The following is a 23,601-nucleotide window of genomic DNA, read 5'->3' as shown; positions in this document are numbered from 1 at the left end:
CCTGGGATGCTATTTGATCTAGAAATACACTTCTGTCGTATTTGAGTCAATGCATTTGGTCGTCTAGTTGTTGGGCGGTTCAGCCTCCCCTAACTAAAGCAGGGCCAATCAGCATGCCCACCACAGGAATTCTGCATTGGGAGGGAGGGTCACAGAAACGTTGCTTTTCATGAGAGCTCAGTCCTAGGGCTTCCGGGGAAAAGACGTAGGGGACACTGGGGCTGAGGATCAAGACCTGGGACACCAGAAGCAGGACCCCTGAGCAAAGCAGGGGATGGTGGGCTGTCCCTCTCCTGAGCGGGCAGGAGGGTCTCAGTGAGCAGGGCTCTTCTTGGGCCACACCTGGGGCAGTAGAAGGAGAGACTTTGAGTGTGACAGTCATTCAAAATGCTCTCTGGAAATTAGGGTCCATTTCTTCATTGGAAGGACCCAGAGGTTAAACAAACCAGCCAAACAAATTAAACGCAGCTGGCTTCCTTTGAGGAGTTTGGTAAGAATGAAAACCCGAGGAAGAGCTGTCAGCTTACAGGTGGCTGCAGTAGCAATGGCTCAATGTGCCAGGGGCTCCTCTATAAATTGGTCCCCCAAGGGCACCACTGGAGAACGAGAACACGGAGACCCTCAATGGGGTCAGGAGCAGCTGGCCCCAGTGGGGCCCCAAGGGACCGTGTGTAAAGGACCCTGACAGCAGCAGAACCTCGTGAGAAAGGCCTGAGACTCAGGGGCTTGGAAATCCGAGAGACATGCCCTTGAGGTTGAACTCATGCCGTTGATCATGCCCTTGACTGTCTCCTCTAAGACTGTGAGCCGGGGAAGTAAAGAGGACATTTAAAAACATGTTAAATCAGTATGTGAATGACGTTGCAATGATGCTCATGCGTACATATATCTGTAAAGACTGACTCCCCTGGAAAGACATTTTCAAACTGGAGGAAAAAACAAGATAGTTTTCTCCAAAATATTCATTCAATAAATATTTACTTAGGCATTACAAAGACAAACAAGGCCTACCTCCTGCCCCGTTGAGCTAGTAAAAAACGAGTGTGATTTTCCAAAGTAGAGGTATGTGTATCAAGAAGACGAAGGAACAATTCAATAAGAAAACAGCATTCAGGAAAGAGAAAGAAATGAAATATATTAAAATTCAAGAACCTAATAATGTGTGTACAATGAGTTCAGTTATATTCCAGAATTATGCCAAAACTTTACTGTAAATCCTATTGACTTTCTAAACGATTTAGCTTGACATAAATGGCATCTTTGTGTACACTCAGCAGAAGCTGAATTTTAACTGCTTGTAAAAGCCGTACAATTACTTCCCTGTCCTGGAGAAGGTGCGAACCAGGCCTTGGCATGGAACCCCAGCTTGGTGGGTCTGAGAGCAGATTTGTCTGTGGCCCCGGAGAGTGGGGAAGGACAGAGAGTCTGAGAGGTGGGGACAGGAGAGAGGATGGAGAGCTATACCTTTGTACGTGAGAAATCTCCTGCTCCTACTGAAAGAATTGCAAATCCCCAGACCAACTTAAGGACTCCCATTAAAACACATAATATCCAAAGTAAAATTAAGTTTAAAATACTATTTACAAAGCTAAACATACTCTTACCATACAACCCCGCAATTGTTCTCCTTGAAAACTTAACTTTCATATAAAAACCTGTACACTGATGTTTATAACAGCTTTATTTATAATTGCCCAAACCTGGAAGCAGCCAATATGTCCTGCAGTAGGTGGATAAACTGTGGTACCTCTAGACAAAGGAATAGTATTCGGTGATAAAAGAAATGAGCTATCTAACCATGAAAAGACATGGAGGCACCTTAAATGCATATTACTAAGTGAAAGAAGCCAATCTAAAAAGGCTACATGTTGTATAATTCCAACTATTACATGTGACATGCTAGAAAAAGTGAAATTATGGAGACAATAAAAAGATCAGTGGTTGCCAGGGATTGGGGCAGGAGGTGAGAGGTGGGGGACTGGAGGAGAGGGAGGGATAAACGGCTAGAACACAGGGGATTTGGGGGGGCAGTGCAACTATTCTGTACAGTACTGTAGAGATGGATACATATCATTATGTATTTGTCCAGGCCATAGAATGTACTACATCAAGAGTGAACCTTAATGTAAACTCTGGACTTTAGTTAATAGTAATGTATCAATATTGGGAATTCCTTGGCGGTCCAGTGGTTGGGACACCGCACTTTCACTGCCGAGGGCCTGGGCTCGATTCCTGGTCAGGGAACTAAGATCCCACAAGCTGTGTGGCATGGCCAAAAAAAAAAAAAAATAATGTATCAATACTGTTTCATCATTTATAACAAATGTGGCACACTAATGCAAGGTGCTAATGATAGGGGAAACTAGGGCAAGGCGGAAGGATACGGCAGAGCTCTGTATCTGCTGCTAAGGTTGTTTAGTCCTCGGTCCTCTAATTTCAGCTTCCAAGGTGTCCATCTAATAGTTCGAGTGGCTAATCCATGGCTGTCAGTGCAGCTGACAGCAGTCATCCTGATTATTTCATTTGAGCTGAGGGGGAGTTATCCCTAGTCGGCACTGACTGGCAGGGAGGCAGTGGGAAGCCAGCCCCGGAATTCTGACCTGCCAGGAGAGCCAGGAGGGTTTGCATCCTGGAGCTTGGCCCACTCAGTGGCCTGCACACTGGCCGTGGGTTCCTCAGCCCCCTGGCCCTTGCCTCCCCCGGTAGGAGACGAGTGAAGAGAAGCAGGGCTGACAAGGGAGGCTGGATGGTGCAGTGGGGAAGCTCACAGGCTCTGGGGGCAGCCGATCTGGGCTGGAGTCCCAGGTCTCCTCTTACTCATCTGTGAAATGGGGCAATAATATTACTTACTTTATGGGGCTCATGGAGGGAACAAGTGAGATGTTAGTTATAGGACAATAAGCACAAAGCCTGGCATGTTAAAAAAAAGTTTAATGCATGTTTTATTTATTAAAATAAAATTTATTTTAGTATTGATTATAATAATTATAATCAAAAGCATAATTATCATAATAATTAGTATTGTTATTATACTTCCTTCCTCATGGGTTTTGGCAAGGAATACATCAAAGGACAGAATATGTATACTATAAATACCTGCTAGAGGTTGGAGCAGGGTTTACATACAAGAAATGGCAGCTGTATGATTACAATGTTATTTTGTTGACAGTTGTGACATAGCAAAGGACAAACACAGATGCTCGAAAAACCCATGGGTAAATTCCTGCTGAGCTCTAATCATGAACGATGCAGTTCTAAAAAGAAAAAATGTCCTCCGTTAAAACACTTACTAGAAAATCCCATTTGGGTTTGCATTCTATTATTTGGCCCTGATGAGCAACCAGGTTACATTTCCAGAGCCAGTGCCCTGAGGTACAGTCACCTCCCTCCCCGGCCCGCTTCCACACTCGCTCCAGTGGGAGCATCTTTTATGAGGCGACAGAACAGGACTTCATAGATACGCAGCCCCAAACATAGATGCACTGCTGGGTCTGCGGGAGAGAGGTGGCTGCTTTTAGTCTTCATGACGGGCCCGGCAGGCCGTCAAAGCCCAGGCAGGGCCTCCAGGGTGACTGGCTGTCCTGGCCCTTAGCAGACGTGGCCTCCTGCAGACTCTTGCTGGGAGCAGAAGTGACCTCTAGCCTCTGGGCAGCTGGGCCCGGTGTCCTTGATATTTCTGGCTATGGACTGTTGGGGTGCAGGAAGCAGAATGGGGGGTGCCCAAGAATAACTTCCTGCTGCTGTGGAGGGCTGCCTGCATACCCTGGGGCCCTTTTCAAAAACCTGGTCCAAGAGTGATAACAGGAGGGAAAGAGACTCTGGCCTCAGACAGAAGCTGTCCAGTGGTACATGCACAATAAACATCTCTGGATTTTTCCATCCGGGCAATGCAGGGGGCCCCAGTGTGTGATCTGCGAGCCACGCACTGGCTTGGCTTGTACTGTGAACAAACTCTGTGACTGGTCCACCATGTACTTTGCACTTCTGTGGCCGTGATGAAGACTTGCAAAGAACTCTCATGGGGAAAACAGCTCCCACCCAAGGGGAACACAGGGGTACACTGATTTGCATTGTGCAGATAATACCAAGGTCCTTTCCCATCCCCAGCACTTTTGTGACTCTCTGGTGAGCAAAGAGAAGCAAGGGGTTCTTAGTTGGCCTGGGAGAGGACAAAGACCAGGTCTGTTTAGAGGCACCGCTTCTCTGAATGTCCCTCCCCTGGGGACTGTTCTGGGAACTGTGTGACATGAGCTAAACATAAAAGTCATGGCTAAAGTTTAGGGTGTTTATAACGTGCCAGGAGCCATAGCCACCTCTGCAGTAGAGATTAGCAGAGTTAATATTTAGCAGGTGTGCCTGTACTGACTGGCATTCATTTAATAGGTTAGTGCCAAAGCTGGTTATTAAGTGTTTTCACAAGCAGCCCTGGGTACTAGCACTGGTCCCCATTTTACAGATTAGGAAGTTGAGGCTGACAGAGAGTAGCAGACTTGTCTGAGATCAGACAGCTTGTCCATGCAGAGCTCTGATGCAAAGTCAGGCTATCTGAGTACAGACCTTGGTGCTTCGCCCTTGTGTCCACTGCTTCCAAGCCCCAGAGTAAATACCTGGATCAGCGTGCTGTGTTCCTTGCAGAGACAAGCCTCCCAAACCCCTGCACCCATGCACCCACACACACATGCACGGAGCAGCAGAGTGGGGTCAGTGAGGCGTAGCTCACTGTCCTGTGCAGAAATCCCACAGGGGTGGTGGGAGCAGGGCTTCAGAAGCACCAACTCTTCAACAAGAAAAGACCACCAGGCCTAAGGAGGAAGAGAGATACTTCTGGGAAGGAGGGAACCAAGTGAAATGAGGCAAGACGGTTGCCAGGCCCAAGGCTTGTCCTCTTGGGAAAAAAGTCAAGTCTTTGAATCATCTTCCTCTAGGGTCTTGAAGCTGGGATTTCTCCGACACATTCCTCTACATGCTTATTATGTGCAGAGCGCTATGTTAAGTATTTTGCATGTATTATCTCATTTAACCCTAAAACAACTCAGCATGGGTGACTTACTACTACTGTGCCCATTTTACAGATCAGGAAAGTGAGGCTGAGAGATGTTAAAGGACACACCAGATCTGACTGCTGTATAAGCCCACGATGCCTGTAATCATTATTCTATACTGGCCCCCTTTTAGGGATTTCAAAACTAGAGCATGACGCCGTCTGTGGCTTTCGTACCTACATATTCTACATTTCCTCGGCACCTGCTATGAACCAGGAACATCTGTTCTTTTATTCAACTGATTTGTTAAGCCTTATTACATGCCAAGCCAGGTACTGGGCAGTCACTGGTGAAGCTCAGCAGTGGTCCCTACCTCACGGGTCTTTCCGCGTTGGATGAGGCAGGTGGAAGGAGGGCGGAGGAAGGGGGAGAAGGCAGTGGGAAAACTGGTTCACACAGTTGAGAGTTTCCCGTGAGCCAGACACTGTGCTGGGTGCTAAGTGATATGTCATTTCACCCTCTCAGTAGACTGTCGGGTAGATTATTCTTTTTTTTTTCAATTGAATTATAGTTGATTTACAATATTGTTAGTTTCAGGTGTACAGCACAGTGATTCAGTAGTTTTGCAGATCATACTCCCTTATAAGTTATTACAAGATAGATAATGGCTATAGTTCCTTGTGCTGTACAGTACATCTTTGTTTCTTACCTATTTTATACATAGTAGTTTGTATCTGTTAATCCCATACCCCTAATTTGTCCCTCTCACCTTCCCTCTCCCCTTTGGTAACCACAAGTTTGTTTTCTGTATCTGTGAGTCTGTTCTGCTTTGCATATACATTCGTTTGTATCTTTTTTTAGATTCTACATGTAAGTGATATCACGCAGTATTTGTTTTCTCTGACATTTCACTAAGCATACTATTCTCTAGGTATATCCACGTTGCCGCAAATGGCAGTATTTCTTCTTTTTTTTCTGGCTGAGTATTATTCCATTGTGTATATATATACCACAGCTTCTGAATCCAACGCACTTGGGTTGCTTCCATGTCTTGGTTATCGTAAACAGTGCTGCTATGAACATTGGGGTGCGTGTAATGTTTCGAATTAGTGTTTTTGTTTTTTCCAGATACGTATCCAGGAGTGGGATTGCTGGATCATATGCTAGTTCTATATTTAGTTTGTTCAGGAACTTCCATACTGTTTTCCATAGTGGCTGCACCAATTTACATTCCTACCAAGTGTACGAGGGTTCCGTTAGACTATTCTTATTATCTCCATTTCATAGATGAGCAAATGGACTTGGAAAAGTTCAGTACTTTGCCCCAAGTCTCACAGCCAGAACACAATGGAGCTGGGTTTTGAACTCAGACATCTGACTCCAAAGCGTGTGCTTTTTATTTGCTGCTTTATATTCCCTGCTTTTCACATGTATTACAGCCCCCAACCTGCAGGGCGCCATTATCAGCCCCACGGAACTGATAGGGAAACCCAGCCTCAGAGGGGAAAGTGGGTGGCCCAAGGTCTCTCTGGCTGGAGCAGGGGTCTGAACCCAGGGATTCTGGTGCCAAGTCCAGGGCGTGCTCCTTACTCCGCATGGCCTCTCTGTGACACAAACCTGGGGCCAGGAACCAGGAGGTAGGGGCTCCCTCACCCTCCTGGCTGGGCTTCTTCCAAGCACTGGTGAAACGAATGTTGTGCGGCTGGACACTGTTTGGCTAATGTGTTTAGGGCTGGCACCCAAGCATCTCCTGAAGCGCTGTAGGAAGCCAGGCTGGCGGAGAGTGCCGGCCTGAGGAGCATGCGCAGGGCTGGGTGTCCAGGGAAGCCCTCCACCAAAAAAGGGGACTGGAAACCTTTGTGCTCCTTCTCCTGTACTGCACATTCCAGAGCCATACCCTGTGATTTTCACCACTTCTGTATGCGAAGAAAGAGGCTGCTGATTCACAGCGAAAGGAAACAGCATCGGTTCTGAAACTTCCTGTTTATCTGGTATCTGCAACGGTATCTGTGTTATGCAAATATCCTTACTCCTGAAAAATGCAGGCGTGTACACACACACACACACACACACACAGACCCTCTGCTCGGCCCTGTGCACTGGGTCTCCTCTGTACCCAGTAAATTGAAAAATGATTCCATTAACATGGTAGCCAGGGTACTGGGGGAACCTGCTGTAGGAATTTATGATCATTAAAATAGCAGCTTTTGCATTTTGTTCAGAGCTTAGCAGATGTTCCTACCAGGTAAGCCCTTGCTCTGGCTCCTGGCCCAGTGCTAGCTTGGTTTCTACCTGGCAGAGCCTGGGAGTTAGGGATCCCTTATGAGGGAAGCAGATGTGTGAAGGGATCTCATACAGGCTTTGGGCTCCACTCCAGCCCAGGAACTCCGTTTCCTCACGGCCCCGCTTTTTCCTGCTGGGCTCCTGGAATGTGTTCAGCCCACTCCCAAGCCCACAGTGAGTCAAGATAATGACAGAGGTTGAAGATTTTCTGTTGGTTCATTGTGACCTTTTTCAGGTCTTTCTTTCTCTCAAAATAAGTTCAGGTCTGAGCCTAAGACGGCAACTTGCTGAGATGGTCTGTGCTCCCAGGGAGGGATGACCTCTGACTCAGGCCCGAGACGCAGCCTGTGCCGCCAGCTGCTGGCTGCCTCTGCACCGGGACGCTTTTTAAAACGCTGAATGTAAGCTTCAGTTTTAATAGGTGAAAGTGAAAATGACATGTGACTTCCAGAAAATTTTCAGAGACTCGAAAGAATTGTTCTTTGTAATGAGTTAAATAGCACTCTTCAAACGGCTGAATGCTTTTCTCATACTCACAGTTGCCTGAATTAGGGGAAACATATAAATTGCTGCAAGAGAAAATCTGGTTAGCTATAAATTAAAACGAAATTTATTTTCACTCTACTCTCTTCCTGCCCCCACCCAGAACCCTCACCTGGGCAGTGGGAGGGTGGCCTTTCCTCCCCCCGTTTAGAAAGTAATGAAGCTGCGGTTCCAGGGAGAGCGTGTGTCACTGGCTCAGAGCTGGATTCTCAGGCTCTAGGCCAGTGCTCACCCCAGTACAAAAGGGAGTGGCCCCATGGCAGGAGTGTGGGCTGGGGCAGGTCAAACAGACTGCACTACTTGGTTCTGCTATTTACCAGCTGTGTGACCTTGCGAAGCCTCAGTTTCCGCACCTGTAGAATGGGGTTATCATGGGGATGACAGGACGCATATGGATATAAAATATGCCTGGGGCTGGTCCGGGACCTGGTGCCCAGGTCAGGGTCGATCAGGGAGGTGTCATGATGACCACCTGCTATGGAGATGCCCATTGCTCTTTTTTTTTTTTTTGCGGTACGCGGGCCTCTCACTGTTGTGGCCTCTCCTGTTGCGGAGCACAGGCTCCAGACGCGCAGGCTCAGCGGCCATGACTCACGGGCCCAGCCACTCCGCGACATGTGGGATCTTCCCGGACCGGGGCACGAACCCGCGTTCCCTGCATCGGCAGGTGGACTCTCACCCACTGCGCCACCAGGGGAGCCCGCCCATTGCTCTTTATTAGGGCCTCAGTCACTGCAACAGGTCACATGGGACCAGAAAGATCTTCAAAGAATGTCTCTAAAATCTGTCTTTGAGGTAGAAGTTTGCCTCAAAGCCTGCTCTTGCTTTAGGGATGCTTTTAGGGAGAAAAAGCGTGGGAGGAATAGTGAAAACTTTTGTGAGAAAGATTCTCTCCACCCTTGAGAGGGGCCAGTGTCAGTTTTTACACTTATCCGTGAACTTGACCTGCTGTGTCTTTGCCAGCTCTGAGGAAATGAGAGGTCAGCCGGTACTTCTCCACACCTGCAGATATGAGACAGGTCCAGAGAAAAATGGAAACAAGTGCTCTAGTGCCTAACCCCCGTGAGGCAACCAAAGACCCAGATTCAGCCCATCCGGCCACAGAGCACTCACTGTGCACCTGCTGAATGCCTGGCGTGCTGTCGAGCACTGTCACCCTAGAATAACAGCTGTGTCCCTACTGCACACCAGATACCGGGCTGGGTGCTTCGCAAACGGGGTTTCATTTAACCCTCCCAGGAGCCTCTCAAGTAGGCATTAGTGTCCTCACTTCTCAGGGAGGCACAGGCACAGGGAAGCTAATTTCCTTGCCCAAGGCCACACTGCAGCAGGTTGGACTTGAACACAGGCCTGTCAGCTGCAGTCTGTGCTCGCCAGCTCCACTGTGTAGCAGTGTAACACACACCCTCCAGCCTGTAGGAATTAAGAAGCAGGAGATGAAACACACAGCCCCAAACTCTGAAATAAGGATACAGAGGCCAAAGAGCCCAGAGGAGAACACAAAGGACAAGGAGGAGGTGGAGTGGGGATGGGACGGGAGCGTCTCTGGGGAATAGAAGGCAGGGCCAGGAAGGAAGGTGGAGAAAGTGAGAACGTGCACACCTTGAGACTGGACTCTGCTCTGCGGCACGGGGGCTCATCACAGGCCTCTTCTGGTCCCCCTGGAACGGAGGACAGAGCCCTGGGAGGAGGCTGGGCCCTTGGAGTGTGTGTCACCTGTGGGTTCCTGGCTCTGGGGAGGCCCTGATGCTCTGGCAAGTTCTCTCTGCTCCTTCTGACTCCTGCACCGTCTTCAGCGTTGGCTGGCGGTCGCCTTGGGGGCCGAGAGTTATCTGGACAGCTCCCAAGCGGATGGGCCAGGCGTCTGTCCCCGGGACACTGGCGTGTAAAGCAGGTCTTTCTCGTCAGTGGAGCCAGGTAGGTTGGGTTGGAGCAGGGACGCTGCAAAGGAAAGAGGGAGGGGGACAGGGTTTGGGGTGAAGCCCTGGACCTTAGAGGGGTGAGGGTCAGAGAGGTGGGGGGATGGGCAGAGCCCCGACCTGCTAGCATGGCTGCCTCAGCAGGGGTCAAGGCCCAGCCTGAAAGCAAAAGCACAATCTAAAAGTTGAGAATTATGTTTTATTTGGCAGACACAACTGAGGACTTAAGTCTGGAAGACAGCCTCTCTGGGTAGCCCCGAGGGACTGCTCCCAAGGGGTAAGGGAGGGGCCAGGGTATACAGGAGTTTTTGCAACAAAAACTAGGTAGTCAGAACACCAAGAGATTACTGTTAATTAGAGAAGACCAGACATCTCAAGTTAATGAATGTAGCGCTTTCCTAATGTATGCGAAGCTGCAAGAGTCTGGGCTCACTGAAATCGTGCCTTTGATGTGCACCTTAGCGATCTAGGGCCGGTATCCTGCTTTTCTCCATCGTGAATCCCCTCAGGGTGCACAGCTGGGGGCGGCTGGCGGATGTGACAAGGCAACATTTTCACACACAGCTGAACGGCTGTAGGACCCCCCCACCCCCCACCCCCCACCCCGCCACGGACACCATCCTGGCGGCTGCGCTGAGGCTCTGGCCACGCCCCTTCGCAGGCTGCAGATGTTGGGGGGGGGTGTTGCCGAGCAGGAGAGGGAAAACACCTCCCAAGGGAGACTCCTGACTTGCCCCCACCTGTTCTCCCTCCCATCTGCGTGTCTCAAGCAGCCGGGGCCATAATTCTAGGGGTCAGGTTCCACTCCTCTCCCATACCCGTCCCATTCAGCACAATCTTGTCCCACCCGCCTCCAAACGGTCCCTTGATCTACCCGGTTTCCTCCAGCGCCACGTCCAGTGGTCTTATCCAAGGGCCGTTTTCTTTGCCTCGGCCACTGCCATGGCTGCCCACCTAGACCCACGCCCCCATTTCCACCTTGGCTTTTTCCAAGCCATTCTGCCCAAAAGAGCTAGAGGAGCAGTGATAAACACAAACCAAATCACTTTGGCCCTTGCTTCACCAGCTTCCCAAGGAGGGAAAGACAAACTCCCCATGTGGCCCCGGGGATCCTCCCTGGCGGCCCCTTCCTGTGCTACGCATTCACTCACTCTCTCATTCATTCATCCAAGACACGCTCACTGAAGGCCCGTCACGTACTGTTTTCAGACCTTGGGGGCAGTGACAAAATAGACAAAACCCCTCATCTCTTAGAAGGAAGTTTTAGAGCGGGGATATAGAGCAGGGACAGGAACTAGGGAGTCAGGGGCTGCGGGTGGGTGCCGGGGAAGGCGGCATCGAGAAGGTGACATTTGGACAAGGACCTGAAGGAAGTGAGGACTGAGTCACGGGCATGTGTAGGCGGAAACTCCTTCCTGCAGAAAGAAGTTGTGCCCCAAAGCGGGAACACACACGGACGCTTGGGGTATTTTTAAGGAACACCCCATCTCCTGTTGGTCACTGTCAGATTATTTTAATCACAGCGTTTCCGTAATTTACGAGGGTATATTTTTTAGATTATTCTGGGTCTCCCTCAGTAAGCTGTCAGCCCTCTACCGTCTGTGATGTGTCTCTCTCGTTGACACCTGAATCATTCATATGACATCATGAGCACGGTGTCTCGAAGGCATTCAGTAAACTTCTGTTAAATGAGGCAATAAACCTGGCAACTGGCACTACAAAGGGACACGGGTGAGGAGTCCCTTTCCGGGCTTCCGGAAAATGACTGGGGACACTCTGAAGGGAATGGAGTTCTACCTGAGCTGGTGGTAACACGTGTGGTGGAGGTGGGGTGCGTCACTGTGAGCGGGCATTACTAGGACACCACTGTGTATGTAGACGGCTGACCTTCGGGATGCCCACTCTTGTGCTGGTTTATGAAATAAAAAAGAAGGCATGCTTCCTTCTCCTCAGCTCCGATACCTTGTTTCCAGCTGTCTTCTTCCCACTGCTCATCCTCCCTAAGGATGGGCTAGAGCAGAACAACTCTTCTCCGAGATCTCCTTTCCGGTTCCAACAGCTCTCCCACCTGTGGCGGCGGGGGGAGTTGCAACTTGTATATTTACACCCCTCCCGCTCTTCCGGCGAGTGGTATGGAAAGCCTGAGAAGCAAATTCTACTTTGCAAGAATTTCTTGCTGACCCTGGAGACAGGCTTATTCTTCTTTAATGTGAAGATTCTGGCCAACCAGTAGCAGGAATGTTAAATATTGATAAGGAGGAGAAGATAAAATCTCGTCACCCTCCAGGCCCTAGAATTTCCCCATTCCAGAGCCCAGGCTTCCCTTTCTGAGAGAGTGACTGCCAGTGCCAACTCTATACCCAATTTCCCCTTTTGCCTTACTGAAAGTTCCTGACTGGGGAGGGGCAGCCACACACCCAGCTAAAATACTATATTTCCCAATTCTCTTGAAACTACGGACAGCCAATGAGGTATAAATGCAAGGGGCTGGGTGGGGCTTCCTAAAAACCTCTTTAAGGGCGATGGGAAATGTCTCCCCACCCTCCCCTCCCCTGTTTCTGCCCCAGAACACTAATGTGATAGCTGGAGCTCTAGCAACCATATTGGACTATGAGGCAACTTTGAAAAAGGAAGCCACAAACAAAAACACTGGCTCTCAGTCTTTGAAGTCGAGAAAGAAAAAAGCAGGCCCTGACATCTGAAAACTGGCCTGACACTTTCAGCTAGGCCTTAGTTTTGTTAGAACCTGGTCTAGATGTTTTTTAAAAAAAAATTATTTATTTTATTTATTTATCTTTGGCTGTGTTGGGCTTTCATTGCTGTGCGCAGGCTTTCTCTAGTTGCGGCGAGCAAGGGCTACTCTTTGTTGCAGCATGTGGGCTTTTCATTGCAGTGGCTTCTCTTGTTGCGGAGCACAGGCTCTAGGCACGCGGGCTTCACTAGTTGTGGCACGTGGGCTCAGTAGCTGTGGCTTCCGGGTTCTAGAGTGTAGGCTCGGTAACTGTGGTGTATGGACTTAGTTGCTCTGCGGCATGTGGGATCTTCCCGGACCAGGGCTTGAACCTGTGTCCCCTGCATTGTCAGGCAGATTCTTAGCCACTGCACCACCAGGGAAGTCCCTAGATGTCTCTTGTTAGACATAAACCATCTCACAGAACACCAATGTCAGACAAGGTCATCCTGTGACTGTAATAAAGTGAGTCAAATGGACCACTTCATAATTTTATCCAAACACAGACAGAAACAACCACAAAATACTGAACATCTCCCTTTCCTGGCTAATATGAATGACAGCTGCTTCTTTGCCACTTGTAACTTTAGCTTTGATCTGGTCTGCCCTCCTTACAGATAAAACTAAGATACTTGACCATAGAATTGCCCTGTTTCCTGACAGCACCCAATCCAGAGCAAACCTCTGCTCTCTTGGACCCTCCCCAAATTCCCCTAACCAAAGCCCAAGTTCCCAGGGTGAGCCATCTGGGGACTTGGGCTGCAGTAAGTGATTAGGCCAACCCGTTCAACTACAGCTATTCAAGTAAATCACTTGGGGATTAGTTACAAGGCAGACTGTGGTTGCGAGCTATAGAGTAGGCCACATCTGTGTTTCTAACCCGTTCCCAGCAATGCCGACGCTGTTGGGCATCAGGCCATGCTTTGAGTAGCAACGCAGTCAAGGACAGTGGATTCTAATGGCAGAAGTACTTGAGTTTGACCACAGGGCCCCTCTGAGAGCCCTGGACTGCTTTCTAGAGAAAATATGCCTGTATTTCAATTAAGCCACTGCTATTTGGTTCTCTATTACTAGCAAGCCAATCCAATACCTGGTCCTTAGACGGACATGTGGTTCCCGCTACAGAAGCTATTGACGGGGCCTTGTGGTGGCTGGGTGTGTGCAGGAGCTCAGGGAACGGCTGACAAATGTGTTGCCTTCGAGGTGAAATTCTGAGCGGAGAACACGTCATTCCACTTAGTGGACTGGTTGAAAATCTTCAAACGGTCCCGTGCTAGCTCCACGTTGGGCTCTTGGGCTCAAGGACCAGAAACACGAGAGGTTCCAAACCGCCCTCCAGCTGAGGTTGTCTGGGCCTCGCCCCACCTTGTCCTCCAGCCCCATTTCTCACCACCCCTCACCTAACAGCACCACGATGCTGCCTACCTCTTTGGCTTTGCTGTTCCACCAGCCACGGTGCCCTTCCCCCTCCCTTCACGTGGTCAACTGCTAACTCTTACTCAGCTCAGCCTCCCGACCCCCTGAGGCAGCCCGAGTGCCTTCCTCCGTGCTGCCAGGGAACCCTGCCTCGCTCGACCCTCACTTTCTCAGGTTACATGGCATTTATTTATTTTGTGTTCATCTTTCCATTGGTCATCAGCTCCTACAGGCCGGAACCATGTCTTATTCATCATCGCATCCCCTGAATAGTCCCCAACACTAAATAAATATGAAAGTGAACTGAAGGCTCCGATCTCCCACAGCCTGCCCCTTAACCTCTAACCGACTGGGCGAAGGTTAGAAAAGAGCAATGAAAGAAACCCTTCACTAATGTTTCCCCTTTTCAGCTTCTGTGAAACTGGGGGATCCCAGAGGCTTTAGGTGTGAAGCTCTAGGTCATACCCCCCTTGGAAACTTCGCCCCCAAGAAATCGTAGGCTTCTGAAAGACCACAGGTGCATGAGTTAGTGGTTTAGTAAATGACTCAGCCTGGAAGTTGGGACTCATCTATGTCTCGGCTTCTCATGCTTGAATCTGCTTATGAATCAACTGAATAGCAAATGCATTTTAGCCCCAGGTGAGTTTCACACGCTGAGACCTCAGCACTGGCATCACCTGGCAGCTGCTCGGAAATACAAATTCTTGGAACCCACCCTGGGTCCTTCCGAATCAGAATCTCTAGGGGTGCGACCCAGGCATCAGGATAAAACTCCAGGTGATGAAACCCACGTTCCCGGGAACAATAAAAGGATGGTTAATTAGAGTTAATAGTGCTCACCTAAACAAGTGGGTTTACATTGTGATTGACTTACTTTCCAATCTTACAACAACTGAAGGGAAGCGGATAAAAATAGACTTTGAAAAACCAGAGAAAGAGAGAAATGCTAATGACAATACCTGTATGATGACGATGATGATGACAATGGTAACAGCAGCATATACTGTGTGTGTGCTGGGGCTGTAACTATGTAAGTGTGTCTGGGGAAACCTTTGTAAGGAAATAAACTAAAACGCTCACAGTAGCTGGATTATGAGTAATTCTCCCCCTCTTCTGTAACTAAAAAAATAAATTTTTGTATTATTTGTATAATGGAAAGATACGTGTATTCAATTTAAAGACATGTTCTCACTTCCCACTGTAGGGGACAAAAGGGGCTGTGGGCTGGTGATGGTTCAGTAGCCTCATGGCACCTGAGCCTAAGCCTTTCTCAGTGTTGAAGGTGGGAGAGGGGCTTCTGCGGGCACAGGAGGTGGAAATGCCATTAGAGTATTTTTTGGAACAATTTTAGTGCAAGAGACAAAAACCAAACTCAAACTGGACTGTGCCAAAATAAGTAGGAGAGAGAGAGAAGAAGAAGAAGGAGGAGGACGAGGAAGGAAGGGAGGGAGGGAAGGAAAGGAGGGAGGGAGGGAAAGATGGAGAGGAACTTGCTTGGTTCTCTAATGAAAAGACCAGCTGCAGCCGGAGCTCCGAGGATGCTCTCAGGACTCTGCCCTCCTCTCGGCCTCCCTTCCCTCAGCATCAGCTCCACTCTCGGGCAGGCTGTGCCCTAACTCGAGTCTAGCAGTGCCTGCCGAAGTTGCCTCTGACTGGCCCAGCCTGGGTTCTGAGTCCACCCCTGGGGCCTGGGCCATGAACTGCTACAGAAGCACAGGAATAGAGAAGGTTGAAGAGCGCTGCTCCCCACGGAAAGCCGAAGTGCTGCTGTCAGAAGGAGATGCAGAGCAGAAAGCACCTTAGATACCTGCTCCAATCAGCCAGGTTATTGGTGCTTGGGAGACTGGCTCCTAGGTATGTCCCAGGCATTTTTCAGACTTGGGCTAAGACTTTGGATAAGACCTAGAGTGGCTGCAGTCTTCCAAAAAGCAAAGCTGCCCTCGGAGGCATGGGGGCAGTGGGGTGGATTCTTACCGAGGTTCACACTGCATTCGCTGTTCTCGGGAGGAAGTGGGAATTTCCACATGGTAAGTTCCCTTCCCTGCACAATGAATTACTATCTTGATGAGAAACCCGTGGGCCACTGGTTGAAAAGAGAGGTATTCTCTGAATGAGAGGGAATGTACCACCTTTCTTTCAATGGTGACAGTGCTGGTGTCATGGCAGGGTGTGGACTGATTCATCTACAGATACATGCGTCTATGCAGACACCATACTGCTAGACTCTGCAAAACACATGCCTGGAGGTCATTTCTGCCGCTCAGGATATGTCACCTTTGTCCCCAGCACTCTCTCCACCACCCCTGCACCCTGCGGTGCCAGGCGTGTGGGCCTGGAGCTCCCCAGTTGGAACCAGAGGAGAGCTCTCTGAGGGCAGGGATTGCAGAGGCGGGGCTGGTAAGCTGGCTGGCAGTGACCAAGGGCCTGTCCCGGGCCTCTCTCTCCCGGGCTGTCTCTTCCCTCACTGAGTTTCTAACCTCAGCCTCCAAGCTCATGCCCCTCTCATCCCCTGCCCTGGGGTGCTCAGATTTCCCTTTTCCCTGAGCCCCCAGCCAGAGTTCGGAGTCCTGGCCATTGTTACCAGAGCTCCATCCTTCCAATGAGGGAAAAGAAGACACACAGGGCCCACTGTTCTGGATTCTGAGTTTGAGCCAACGGGCTCCATCTGCTGTTTCCTTCTCCTAGAATTCTCCCTCACAGTCCCCTCCAGAGGGCTCCAGCTGCTACAGCTCCCCATGGCAGGTGTCCCGCTCTTTCCTACCCAAAGGAAAACACGGGCTCTTCCCCAGCCCTGGAATTCCCTGCTGCACTGCGCTCCTGTCGGCTGAGGAGCCTGGGAGAGGGGCCACCCGCTCCCACAGGCACCAAGGGCTTCTGCTGGATGACCAGACCTGACGCCTGGTTCCGTGGAGTTCTCAGCAAGCGTGGGGTCATCTGGGCAAACTGCCCTGATTTCAGGTCGCCTGACCTCCAATAGAGCCTAAGGAAATTAACTATGGGTAAAAGTGAAATTATTATGAGCAATGGCAGAGACTCTAAGAGTGAAAAAATTTTTCAATGCTTACTGAAGAAGCCAAAGATACTCTTACAATATTTTGCTCGCTACAGGATCATTTCTAGCAGCATACAGATAGGCTGTTATTTTCCCCATCTTTTATAAAGAAAGCTTTCTCTTTAAATAAGTGATTCAACAAATTATTAAACATTGGTAACTGATAATAAATAAATTAAAAAAAGGAAAGTCTCTTCTACAGAAGAATTCCAAATAATACCTGTAGCTACTGCCCCCTCCAGGAGGTGGAGCTTAAATCCCCTCTCCTTGAGGGCGGGCTGCATTTAGTGACTGGCTTCCAAAGAGTAGAATATGGAAAGGGGAAAACAGTAACTTTATAGGAAAGAAACCTTGGTGGACACCATCTTCACCAAGTGATGAAGGTAACATCACCACGTGGTTACCATGTACCCCCCGGTATGATCTAATGAAAAGCGCACTTCACCCTGGGGCGTTCTTCCCGAAAACCCACAACCCCAGTTGAATCATAAGAAAACCTTAGACAAACTCAAAATGAGGGACCCTCTATAAAATACCTGACCGGTACTCTTTAAAACTGTCCGGGTCATGAAAAATAAGAGAAGACAGAGAAATGATCACAGATGGGAGAAGACTGAGACATGCTGACTAAATGCAATGTGGTGTCGAAGAGAAAAGGACATGGGTGATAAAATTGGTGAAATCTGATTAGAATTTGTAGTTGGGCTATTAGTATCATACCAGTGTTAATTTCTTAGTTTTGACAAATATACCACGGCTTTGTAAGATGGTAACATTAGGGGAAGCTGGGCCAACAGTATACCAGAACTCTCTGTAAACAAACAAACCAAACTTCGTCTACAATTTAAAGACTGACAGTATCAAGTGTTTGGTAACTCTGTAGAGCAACTAGAACTCATACATCGCTGGTTAAACTGTAAAATTATGTAGTCATTTTGGAAAACATTTTGGTAATTTTTTAATAAAATTAAACATACATTATGATATGACCCAGAAATTCTACTCCTAGATATCTATCCAAGAAAAGTGAAATTTATGTCTAAACTAAGACTTGTATACACATGTTCATAGCCAAAACAATCATAATAGCCAAAAACTGGAAACAATTCAGATGTCCAACGAGTGAATGGTAATCAAGTGTCATATATCCATACAATGGAATACCACTTAACAATATAAAAGATGGAGCTATGTCTCAAAAATATGTTGAGCATATGAAGGTAGACACAGGAGTACCTCACGTATGATTTAACATATGAAATTCTAGAAAAGGCAGAACTAATCTCAGTGACAAAAAGCAGATCAGTGGTGCTGGGGATGGGGGTAGTTACGGTGACAAGGACCATGAAGGGGCACGAGGGAATTTTGGGGGGGATGATCAAAGTGTTATATACTTTGTTTGTTGCGGTGGTCACATGGGTGTATATATTTGTCAAAACTCATTGAACTGTATACTTCAAATGTGTTACATGTAAATTATGCCTCAATATTTATTTTTTGGCCATGCTGCATGGCTCGCAGATCTTAGTTCCCCGACCAGACACTGAACCTGGGCCCCAGCAGTGAAGGCACCGAGTCCTAACCACTGGACCGCCAGGGAATTTGCCTAAAGTTGATTTTTAAAAGCAGCTTTGTCTTGACCTCACTTACCCTGCCAGCTACCCTTCTGCAAGACTCCTGAGGGAGCTGTCTGTACTCACTGTCTCCAACTCTGTCCCACATATTCTATCTTAAGTCTACAGCAGTCAGGCTTTTGTTCCCGTCGTGCCTTGGAAACTGCTCTCATCAAGAATGCAGTGATCTCCATGTTGCTAAATCCAATGGCCAAATCCCATTTCTCAGTCACATCTTACTTGACCTGTCAGGAGCATTCTATACAGTTCTCACCTTCTTCCTTGAAGCACTTTCTTCCTTTGGCTTCCAGGACACAATAGTCTCTTGGTTTTCCTCCTAACTCACTACTCCTCAATCCCCTTTGCTGGTTCTCCTTACCTTCCCAACATCTTAATGTTGGAGTGCCTCGGAATACTCTTTTTTGTACTCACTTCTCAGATGACTTCATTGAGTCAAGGCTTTAAATTCCACCCATATGCTGGAAACTCTCAAATCTGTATCTCCAGCCCTGATCTCTTTCCCCAATTCTTGACTCATAATTCCAACTGCCTACTTGATATTTCTGTTTGGATGTTGAACAGACATGTCAAATTCAACACGTTCAAAATTGAACTTCTGGTCTTCTCCCACAAACCTGCCCATGTTCAGCCTTTCTTATCTCTGTCGATGGCCCTGACATCTTACCATCTGCTCAAGTCAGAAGTCCCAGGAGGGCTTCCCTGGTGGCGCAGTGGCTGAGAGTCCGCCTGCTGATGCAGGGGACACGGGTTCGTGCCCCGGTCCGGGAAGATCCCACATGCCGCGGAGCGGCTGGGCCCATGAGCCATGGCCGCTGAGCCTGCACGTCCGGAGCCTATGCTCCGCAACAGGAGAGGCCACAACAGTGAGAGGCCCGCGTACCGCAAAAAAAAAAAAAAAAAAAGTCCCAGGAGTCGGGACTTCCCTGGTGGCACAGTGGATAAAACTCCATGCTCGCAATGCAGGGGGCCTACGTTTGATCCCTGGTCAGGGAACTAGATCCCACATGCATGCCACAACTAAGAGTTCTCATGCCACAACTAAGGAGCCCGCGTGCCACAACTAAGGAGCCGGTGAGCAGCAACTAAGGAGCCTGCCTGCTGCAACTAAGACCCAGTGCAACCAAAAAAAAAAAAAAAAAAAAAAACCACAACCCAGGAGTCATCCTTGACTATTCTTTCTCCCATCGGCTCTACCTTGAAAACATTATTCTTCATTATCTTCATTGCTACTACCCTGGTCCAAGCACCATCATCTTTCACCTGGATTGTTGAAACAGACTCCTAACTAGCCCTCCTGCCTCTGCTCTTGCCCTCCTCCACTCTATTCCCAACACAGCAACCAGAGTGGCCCTGTTGAAATTTAAGTCAGAGCAATGCTATTCAAAACTCTATAATGATTTTCTCAGAAAAGCCAATGTCCTTGCAATGATCTGCAAGGCCCTACGTGATCTAGCCCCTCACCACCTTGTCCCTGTGATTTCATCTCCTCATACTCTCCCTCTTGCCATTCCTCCCCAGACACACTGGTCTTTTTGCTGTTTCCCGAACAATAGTGTCAGGTATATTCCTGCCCACCTGAGGGTCTTTGCTCTAGTTGTTCTGCCTGGATGCTCTAGTGGCCAACTTCCTTGCCTCCTTCAAATCTCTGCATACAGACTTGCTCAAAACTCACCTTCTCAAGGAGACCTACTCTGACCGTGAAATTGAATACTTCAACCTGCCCCATCCCGGCACTTATTTCCTTACCTTGCTCTATTTTTTCCTTTGTTTCCATAGCACTTATGACTTTCTAATAGACCCTTCGATCTGCTTATTTTGTTTACTTTTTATTGTCTGTCTACTCAAGGGCAGGAATCTGTTTTGTTCACTGCTGTATCCCAAGTCCTAGAACAGTGCCTGGCACATAGAAGCTGCCCAGTAAGGACTTGTTGAGTAAATTAATGAAGTTTCTCCAGAAGGAGAAAACATCCCACTCCTGGCCTATCAACCCATATTTGACGAGGCTGGAACAAGAGACTACAGAGAAAAGATGAATCTGGGGGGATCCCACCCCATGTCAGGACTGCGAAAACTGGGGGAGGCTTTGGACTCCTGCTGATTTTGGTTGTGTCCTAAGGTCTCAGAGTAGGGCCTCTGGTTTGCTGGGCTGCAGCTGTGTTCTCACTTCCTCGGGTCATATCTCAAGGGAACCTTCCCCGGATGGGTGACATTTGTCTATAACTGCACTGTTCAAGTAATAGGAGCCACTAGCCCCATGTGGGTACTGAGCACGTGAAACGTGGCCGGTCCAGACCGAGGCGTGCTGGAAGGGTAAAATTTCAAAGACTTGGTACAAAAAAGAATGTAACATAACTCATTCATGCTTTTTAATATTGATTCCATCTTACTATTTTAGATGTATTGGGTTAAATATACTTTAAAAATTAAGCTCACCCATTTCTTATTACCTTTTAGAAATGTGGCTACTAGAAGATTTAAAATTCCTTCAGTGGCTTGCATTGTATTTCTACGGGACAGCCTGATCTATGAGGAAAAACTGCTCGTGTCTAGAGGTCAAATCCCATGAGCTTGAAAATCCACACTTCCTAAATGCAAACTGACGGCTCCTTTATTTCAAGTCATATTGAGATATAGTAGAATTCCATTAAGACAAAGGCCCCTTCAGGATTTGACTAATTGGGTTAATGGGGACTTTTAAAGAAGCTTGGCTTTGTTTTTATTTTTCTATCATCTGGCTATGCTTTGCCTGAGGGGCTGTAAGCCCTCCCAGAGACACATGGTCTCCCCCGTGGTTCCTCAGATGTTTACTGAAGTCCCACGTGTCCAGGAACCGGGTGGAACAGGAGGGGATTGGGAGGTAGAGGAGGGCTGGCTCCATGCCCTGTCCCAGAGCCCCTGCCCTGACCCTGTGGCCTGGCAGGCGCCTGCTGTGCCTGGGGCAGTGTCAAAGCTGGGGTGGCCCCCAGCTCACACCTACAGGATGGCAGTGGTAGGCCGCCACTGTGGGCACCCAGGCTGGCAGACCTGTGCTGCTGGGACCTTAGGCCAAAGGGAAGGGCTCCTGTAATCAGCACGAGCACAAGGGGCCGGGTGCTGCTAACTGATTCAGGGATGGAGATGTGAGGCTGTGAGCAAGGGTCAGGAAAGACTAGCTCCCAGAGCCTGGGAATATCGTGGAGGCCAGGTCCCAGGCGGAGAATGCCCCAAAACTGGAGGCTGGGGTGACAGGGAAGACAGTATGAGTGGCTCAGTGACCTAGGGACCTGGCGCCAGGTAGACACGAGGATGGAAGGAGGGGTTGAGTTGGGGAGACTCTTCTGTCTTCCATAATTCTGTAATCTTGCCATATTGTTTTTATATAATTGAAGAGAGAGAGAGATGCATTTCTTGAAAACTTGCCCCTGGATGTAAGCAATCTGCCTCTGGTCTTACCTGGCTATTAAGTGGTTATTCCTTCCTGACTCAGGGCTGGGGATCTGGACTGGAAATTACACTCTTTAGTTTCTCATGAAAAGCAAAATAGAATTTCATCCTCTGTTTTCTCTCTCTCACTCACTGTGCCAACTGTAGGGGAAAAAAAGAAGAATATGAAAAGCAAAAAGGATTCGCAAGAGATTGCAAGGCCAGAAAGTGTATAAGAAAGGAAAACAACAAAATAAGATATTATTTTTCATTTGCTTTAACAGCAACTCAGAAATGCAGGTCAACCATTTACGAGAGGGAAGCAGGCCCCATTGTGCCAGATACTCCAGGGATGGACTGGGCAGGAGGCAATTTAGGATGGAGACCAGGGAAAGCACGTCCCCAGGCAGCTCGCCGCTGGGTTATGGGGTCTGCTCAGCAGAGAGGGGATTGCTGGGGATTTTGCCAGAAGCACCAGGGAAGCAGGGCTGCTGATGGCAGTGGCGGGGTGAAGGACCCAGCCTCTTGGGAGCTCTTCTTCTATCCCAAAGCCATTGTCCACCTGTGACTACACTTTCATCAGCTGCAAACTATATTTATGGCTTCTTGGAATTTTCCAAATGAAGTAACTTTTTTTCCCAGACTATTTTCTTCACAACTGAAATCGGATCCCCACAGTTCATGGAGACAAACAAAACAGCATGACATCACCCACCAGGGAGCTGTCACTTCAGACACCGTAGCAGCCTTTTATTCAATATCAAATGGATGTGATTTGTCTGGTGGAGGTCTTCACATCCTGCCCTGGCAGAGGAGGGGATGGTCCCCTGAGCTCGCCTTGAGGAACTGGGAGGGAGGAGGGTGGCAGGTGTGCTGAGCAGCCTGCCGGGCGGGCCTGGACAGGGAGAGCCCGGTGGGGAGGTCTCTCTAACTGCAGAGATGCTGCTCCGTAAGTTGTGCCGGGGACAGCCCCACCTGCCAGGGATACTAGCCCCTGTGTCCCTCCTCTCTCAGCCTCCAATGCTCTGGTGACGGCAGCCAGGTGCAGAGAGAGCTGACCTGGAGGGTTAGGTGGCCTAGATTCAGCTTCCGTTTTGCCTTGCAGAACTTCTAAGCCTCAGTTTCCCCCTCTGTAAAGGTGGGGAGGGAAAAAAAAAACCCAGTTCTGCTACCTTAGAGATGCTCTTGGACCAAACAAGAGAATAAGTGTGTGGACCTGGAAAGCACAAGGCCTATTTTGTTCTTGCCCTCAGATCTCTCAACACTCAGAGGGAAGTGTTGTGCAGCTTCTCAGCTACAAGACCCTCGGCTTCCTTACAGAAACCTACAGGAGGGTTCTGGGGGGATTGGCAGCGACTGTGATGCACATCCTCTTGAGCTAATAAGGAAGGTATTATTTAATGAAAGCTCAAAGAAGAGGGGAAGCCATCCGGTCATCTGCGAACCCAATCGGCCAGCACCTGAGGGCCTGACCAATCACAAGAGAACAGAAGCTGTCCTCTCCTTCTGCAAATAAAAGCTTTTTAAAGTGGAGGTAGTTCTAGGTAGCAGTTGGCCTAAAGGGGAAGCAGTCGCATAATTATGCTTACAATTGAGAGGCACTGCTCACCAGGCCCCACTCTGAGCCTCTGACGTGCGT

General features: G+C 48.8%; 1 protein-coding gene and 1 pseudogene across 7 annotated transcripts in view; both read right to left on the bottom strand.

The window, feature by feature from the left end:
* The window catches only part of LOC307176349 (sal-like protein 4), a 122,500-nt pseudogene extending 114,201 nt beyond the window's left edge, over positions 1 to 8,299 (bottom strand). The window contains exon 1 of the transcript in view: positions 8,126 to 8,299. The product of the transcript in view is annotated as a sal-like protein 4 (transcript). The remainder of the gene's footprint in view (positions 1 to 8,125) is intronic.
* ANKRD46 (ankyrin repeat domain 46) overlaps positions 1 to 23,601 on the bottom strand; it is a 157,833-nt gene that overhangs the window by 87,877 nt on the left and 46,355 nt on the right. For 5 of the 6 annotated variants that reach the window (XR_013824580.1, XR_013824581.1, XR_013824582.1 and 2 more), the window contains exons 7-8: positions 21,993 to 22,124; positions 9,411 to 9,749 (exon numbers count right to left, since the gene is read on the bottom strand). The gene's annotated coding sequence lies outside the window, so the exon portion shown is untranslated. The remainder of the gene's footprint in view (positions 1 to 9,410; positions 9,750 to 21,992; positions 22,125 to 23,601) is intronic. The other variant, XR_013824585.1, reaches the window with a different exon arrangement.

Source organism: Stenella coeruleoalba (genome assembly GCF_951394435.1).
Source record: "Stenella coeruleoalba genome assembly, chromosome: 17".
Taxonomy (NCBI): Eukaryota; Metazoa; Chordata; class Mammalia; order Artiodactyla; family Delphinidae; genus Stenella; species Stenella coeruleoalba.
This window is presented reverse-complemented; position numbering and strand designations above follow the sequence as displayed.